This window comes from Cebus imitator, unplaced genomic scaffold, assembly GCF_001604975.1.
Source record: "Cebus imitator isolate Cc_AM_T3 unplaced genomic scaffold, Cebus_imitator-1.0 Scaffold114, whole genome shotgun sequence".
Classification (NCBI taxonomy): domain Eukaryota; kingdom Metazoa; phylum Chordata; class Mammalia; order Primates; family Cebidae; genus Cebus; species Cebus imitator.
In genome coordinates this window covers 1,942,097-1,948,655 of record NW_016107429.1, presented here as the reverse complement: position 1 = coordinate 1,948,655, position 6,559 = coordinate 1,942,097, and the positions used below count along the sequence as shown (strand labels likewise).

The following is a 6,559-nucleotide window of genomic DNA, read 5'->3' as shown; positions in this document are numbered from 1 at the left end:
GCTGTGATTCTGTGAGCAGGATTTACTTTCATAAGTTGTTTCAAAACACTTTTAGCACAGTCACTTATGGAATTCCAGACTGGATTTTCAAATGTAGTTCTCCTTTTCTTATTAACTCAAAAAGCTTCTCTTCTGAGCTTGCCAAAAAGGGTGGTTCTCCACATAATAACATGTACATTATGATGCCTATGCTCCAAATGTCATACTGCTGGCTATAGTCATGGGCATTGATAACTTCAGCGGCCATATAGACGGGAGACCCACATATGGCCTGCAGCATGGCTTCACTCCTACTTTGCTTCTTCACTGCTAAACCAAAATCAATTGCCTTTATGTTTGAGTTTATTTCATTGTTATCATCAATAAGGTTGATTTTAACCAATATGTTTTCCAGTTTCAAATCTCTATACAATATCATTATTGTGAAGATAGGCTATAGCTCATTCGAGACCTCTCTTACCCCAAGAATGGGGAAGGGGTCCTGGAGGCCTGGTGAGCTTACCCTTTGAGTAAACATTGTGAACCCAAAGAGTTTAGCAAATAAACAATTTATTAGGCAGAGAGAAAGAAAGAGAGAGAGAGAGAGAGAGAAAGAGAGAGAGAGAGAGGCAGCTCCCATGCTGCTGTGGGAGGGGATTCAAGGGAGGAATCTGTATAGGTGAGGAGCAGTGGGTTTTAACCTTGGAGTATTTCTGCCCCATTCATGTTCTTGTCCAATGAGAAGAGTTCTTTCAAACTTCCTCAGGAGTGATTGATCTTTGTCTTTTGATACCAGATTGGCTGCTAGGTCTCCAATGGAGGCCCCTCCTCCCAGAGCTTTTCTCTGGCTTTTGGAACAAAGAGGTCCACCTGGAATTTTCTGCCTAGCCTGCCTACCAGGATAGTCAGACAAAGAACCCTAGATTCCCGGATGGGGGTGTGCATGGAGGTGTGGCATTAGGAAGCTCCTGCTTTGAAAACACGCCCCTTGTGGACCTGAGAAGAGGTTTTTTTTCCTTAACACAGTTCCTCATTATGACAAAAAAAATAAGACTAATACCAAAGGAATCAAGAAAATATTCCGATTTCAGATTCAGTGCATGAATTGCCTCCCTATTGTAAGCAACATGGCCTTGAGCAAGTAGAGACTCAGTGGATCTCACTCTGCAACCAAGTCCTAGTCTATGTCAGCAAGAATATCAATCAAGTCATAATGAAATTCCCACTAATAAACACCAACCTGGCAGATCTATCAGGAGTGTACTTGTATTCAAACAGAGTTACATTTATAAGCTTAATGCAGCAAAGAAGAATGCCCGTTAGAGCAACCATGGTATATTTCAGAAGGACTGAGTGGGGAGATGCACTTACAGAATTTGGACTTGTGGTGAGCGATTCCAATGAAGGATCAGGGAAGCAAAGTCCATTTTGTTAGAGACATACGAAAGTAATTTTTTGCAGTTTTTTTTTTTTAATTGCAAAATTGCGATTACTTTTGCACCAACCTAATACATTTGATGTTGTTCCAAAAGAAGGTCAGTTCAGTAGTTGAATATTTCAGTAATCCTAGTTCAAGATGTAGAAAGGAAGATGATTAGGACTGGGGATACTAACTGTAGGACATCAACACTCTTCTCCAAGAATGATTTATTTGTTATTTTCAAATTTGGTGTGGGTTTTGCTATGTTCTATCCAATACATTATTTTCTGTTGCCCTGTTTATTTCTCTTGAAAACTCTGTTAATGCTCTTTAAGAACATCTCATTTTGATTTTCAGGAGAGCTAAATTTCAGTCTCAGGCCAAACCATTTCTGCAACAAAGGTGGCAATGACTGTAAATTTGAAAAATACAAACATGACCTGATGGCTCTCTTTCTCTCTCAGCTTTAGAAAGGGTTTTTTGGGGGTATTAAATGCATTTTTGATTTACAATATTTTTTATTTATAATGGCTTCATTGTAAGTAATATCACTATAACTCAGGAAGTATCTGTATATTGAGAAGTTTGATTCTCCTAAATGACAAAGATTAAAGTTATTCATTTGCCACCTATGATATTTGAACGAATTGTGGCAATTCAAAAATGTAGAACTGACCATTCCACTTAGCAAATTCTGTAGCGTTTCCTGATTTTCTTCCCAACTTGTAAAGCTTTTTCTACTACTCTTCAAACCAAGCAATAAAGCCACCATGACGTAAAAGTAGGCCCAATTTTTTTTCTATAATACAGCGAATATTTTTTTTTAATTCATTAAAAGCATTTTTAGCAACCATATCTCTATCATGAGTCTATAAAATTATTTCCTTCAGAAAACTGACATCTCATCCATGTTTCAGTGATTCTTAAAACCTTTCAGGGTGTTGGAGATTTTTTTATTTTCCATTTTAAAACACTTGAGTTTTAAGCTTCCTCTGACCTGTTTATAAATAACGAAAACTAGGGCCCTGCAGTCTGCTCTCTTTTTTCTTTATCAACATTTAATGGAAAGGGGGAGGGAAAGGAGAATGCATGCTGTTAGCTATTATCTTTACAAATGACTTGTTAGCCTTTTATTTGTCTGCTCATGCTTCAAACACTCAAAGGACATTTTCAGAATCTCAGTAGACGAAGGTTCAATCTTGAAATGACGTGACAGCCTGTATCTTCCTTAAAAGATTTTGACATGATATTAAGCCATAGTTACAAGCCAATACTTGAATGGGAAGCCCTGGGGAAATCTGTTAGAGCTGGAACACAGCATTTACAGCAGGAGGCAGGTGTCTGCACCAGTGAAGCAAACAACGATATGATATATTTAGTATAGAAAATGGAAGCAAAACTACTGATTCTTTACACTGGGGACAATGGAAGAAGTCAAATGAGGTGAAAAAATCATCTTTTGGGGCCCTAGAAAATGTTAATTTACTGACAGTATGAAATATACTCTCATCACGGCAGGTGCACTCAGAACCAGGTGCTGCTCTCAATATTGTCTTTGAATTTATGTGTTTCCTTTTCAGTGGTAGGATGTGAAGCAGCTGTACTGGCCATGTGATGAGAAAGCAAAGAGCTTTTAATTAGCAATTAGGGGGCTGTTAATTTCTTTGGGGATCTCTCTCTCTCTCTCTCTTTCTCTTCTCTTTGTACTTTCACTAGATTCTTAGGACTTTCTATATGTCTCCGAAAACACAAAGAAAATCAGGGAACAACATATTATGGAGGTTCAGGGCATGGATTTTGTGCTGTTGATGAGTACATCCAGAAACCTAAATAAATTTTTTTGGAAACTAAATTCACATTTAAGTTATATTTACTACCTTGAATATTCTTTTACTGATAATATTGTGTCATTAAATTAAGAAATAAAATGTATTCATTGACATTGGGACTTTTTTCTCATGATGCAATTTTAGCATATACTTCTTTGTGCTTTTCATGTAAATGATCTACACACATCAGTTCTCAATTAGTAGTCATTAATCATTATACCTAAGTGACAGTAACATATGCAACTATAAATATATTTATGTCACTATATATAGTACAACTATGTGTGTGTGTGTGTGTGTGTGTGTGTGTGTGTGTATATAATCTAAAAATATATTTTATAGATGTGGGGAAATAAAATTGATAACTGCCATCTGAAAATTAGGCAGATTTTTCATTTTCCTCTAACCACTACTATTTATCTTTGCAACTTTCATTTTTAGAATTTTATGATTGTTAAGAACTTTTAAGATATATTCTAATATTGTTAATGCTTTAAATTTTATTTGTATATTTAAAGCATAGAACTCCTCTTTATTTTGATGTTTTTCTCAGATCAGCTTCCTCTTTCTTTCAGTAAGTAGACAATCCAAATTCATACTACAAAATAGCAATCAACAAAAACATTGTATGTCTCCCTGGTAAATAAATTGTTTTAAATGAGTTTGTGTGATGGTTTGGTCATGTTTTAACAATGTTTAAAGTGTTCTTTTACCTTTCTTTCAAAGGCTAGCTTGTTAATATTATAATTAGTATGTGGAAAATAACAAGTGATGTTAAGCTCTGTTGTGTTGGGAGACCTGACTTGATCTGGATCTTAAAATTGTATACCTTCAAAACAGGCAGACAAGAAGGGACAAATTGCTATTAAAGAAGAAACCAGCCCAGGCAAAGTTAGAAACAGAAATAGGAAAGATATATCATGGGGTAGTCCGAAGTCTGGCCTTGCTGAAAAGTAAGTATGAATGTTAGAAATTACTTTGAGGTGCATTTAGCTAACAGGACTTGACAGTAATTAAAGATCTGGAAAATTAGTTATCTGAGCTTGCACTTGCTATGGTAAAAACTAAATAAAATTCTTATAGGAACCGTGAAATAAGTGGTAAAATATAGCAAAGGCTTTAAAACTAAACAAACTTAAGTTTTAAGTCTTGGTAAATCCCCTACAGTTAGTAGCTATATTTTGTGATTTGAAAATGAGGACAATCATACCTCTATCACATATATAATAAGCTATATCTGATAAATTAATCAGAAACTATTTTTCTCCCACTACTGTATTTGATACAGTGTTAATATCAATAATCTTTAATAATCTCTGACCCTTCATGACCTCTCAAGCAAATATTAAAGGTTCTTAGTAACTTACAGCTATTAGATTAGAATAGATTCTTTTTATTTTATTTTAATTGTTAAGACAGAGTCTTGCTCTATTGCCTAGGCTGAAAGGCATTGGTGTGATCTCGGCTCACTGAATCCTCCACTTCCCACGTTCAAGTGATTCTCTTGCTTCAGCCTCTGGAGTCCCTAGGATTGCAGATGTCTGCCACCATATCTAGCTAATTTTTTTTATCTGGGTACAGATGGGGTTTCACCAAGTTGGCCAGGCTGGTCTCCAACTCTTGGCCTCAAGTGATCCACCTGCCTTGGCCTCCCAAAGTAGTATAGACTTATTTCAGAACAGACTACGTAAAAACTTAAAACTCAGGTCCACTTCGAGTCTCCTTTCATTCTTTCAGTAGAGGCCTGAGCAGTGTCCTAGAGACTAGCAGTTGCAGAGGTGGAGGTGGGTAGTTGCAGAAATGTGGTGTGTTCTTTCAATTTTTTTATTCTCTTTCTCTTTCTCTCTCTCTCTCTCTCTCTCCCCCGCCCCCATAGTGGACATTTGTGGTTACTCCAGGGTTAAAGAAGAGAGAAGGGGGATGAGTAAGAGTGCAATTTTCCTTTTACTGGTCTGATGTGATAGATGATCACAACTTCAGTTTCATCACCTTCCTCTGTCTATCTTTCCCCAGGAAAATAAAATGTACCTTTGACATTATTTAAAACCTGATCACAGTATTGTGCTTTATCCTCTGTTTTGAGGCTCTAGTAAAATTTTGAAGCAACAAGAAAAGTTCCCCAGTATATTCTGATACATATACAAAACATTTATGAACCTTTTACTCAATGAACTACAAAAGTCTTTATTCTGCTGTATGTAGAATTAACCTCAAATTCTAATGAGGCAGCAACATTTTTTTTGACTGTTCATACCAATAATGGATGAAAACAATCAAAATTCACTTTATACTCATATGTTGTCATTCCTTTTGTATCATAAAGTATGGTGAAGTTAACTAAAACATATAGAGACAAATCTCTGAAACATTTTATTTGAGAAGAAAGAATTGCAATTTGGGCACAGAGAACAAAGAGAAGGTTAGAAGTTTTATACAAAAAAGAAATATGCATTGCTCTTTGAGAAAGTTAATTAGCAGAGTACAGTTGTGAGGAGCTGGTAAGTTTTGATTTATAAACGAGGGTAATAAGTAAAACTATTACAGTTACAGTAGATCCATTAGATTCAACTGGTTTTAGGTTATAGCAGACAGTTCTAACAACCAGGCTCACCCAAAATTACATTCTTAGAGCAATGCTATGTGCTCAGTACTTTATTCCTTCTAGCATCTTGACTGTGTTTTAGTTGGGTGGGTCAAGAATAAACCAACTCACATGATCCACTTTCAGAAGTACAGCAGAATGCAAATGTATAGTGATATATTTATTTTTAAAATTTTTAAAGAAAATTAATAAAACTGAAATAAATGTGTTATTGGATTTCGCAAATATGTTATTCCAGATTTGGAATTCATTATCCTGCTATATTGTCTTTTTTAAAAAAAGATATTTTTTTCATTATGAGGAATGCAAAATCTTATCCCTTTCTATTATTGTATTATTTTATTTATATAGCATAATATTTATGGGGATAATTTTCTAAATAACATTTAAATATAGCACAATTTAAATATTTTAAATATTTTATTTAAATATAACAATAATTTTTATATATTTCATGAACTTGTTTCTTTTTGGAGCAAAAAGAGACTATAAACAACATATAGTCCAACTGTATGTTTTTAACAGAGAAAGAATTTGAGGTATAGAGATAAAATGTCAATATCTAGGCTCTCATATGTTATAAATAGTAAATGTGAAATCAGAAATAAAACCTACAATTCTGGTACTCTAATAGTTCTGCTAAGCCATGAGGCTCCCAAAGTAAGTGCTTCTCCAGGAAGTCTTATGGTTTCCTTTAATAAATTAACTTTTGTGACAGTATGCTGTGTC

The 6,559-nt window shown here is 34.9% G+C and overlaps 1 long non-coding RNA gene across 1 annotated transcript; it reads right to left on the bottom strand.

The window, feature by feature from the left end:
* Positions 1–334: 334 nt before the first annotated feature.
* On the bottom strand, positions 335–5,953 carry LOC119472711. The gene is made up of 3 exons (XR_005201888.1): positions 5,942–5,953; positions 3,107–3,111; positions 335–451 (listed from the first exon to the last, which is right to left on the bottom strand). It is a non-coding gene; the product is annotated as an uncharacterized LOC119472711 (long non-coding RNA).
* Between the last annotated feature and the right edge of the window lie 606 nt (positions 5,954–6,559).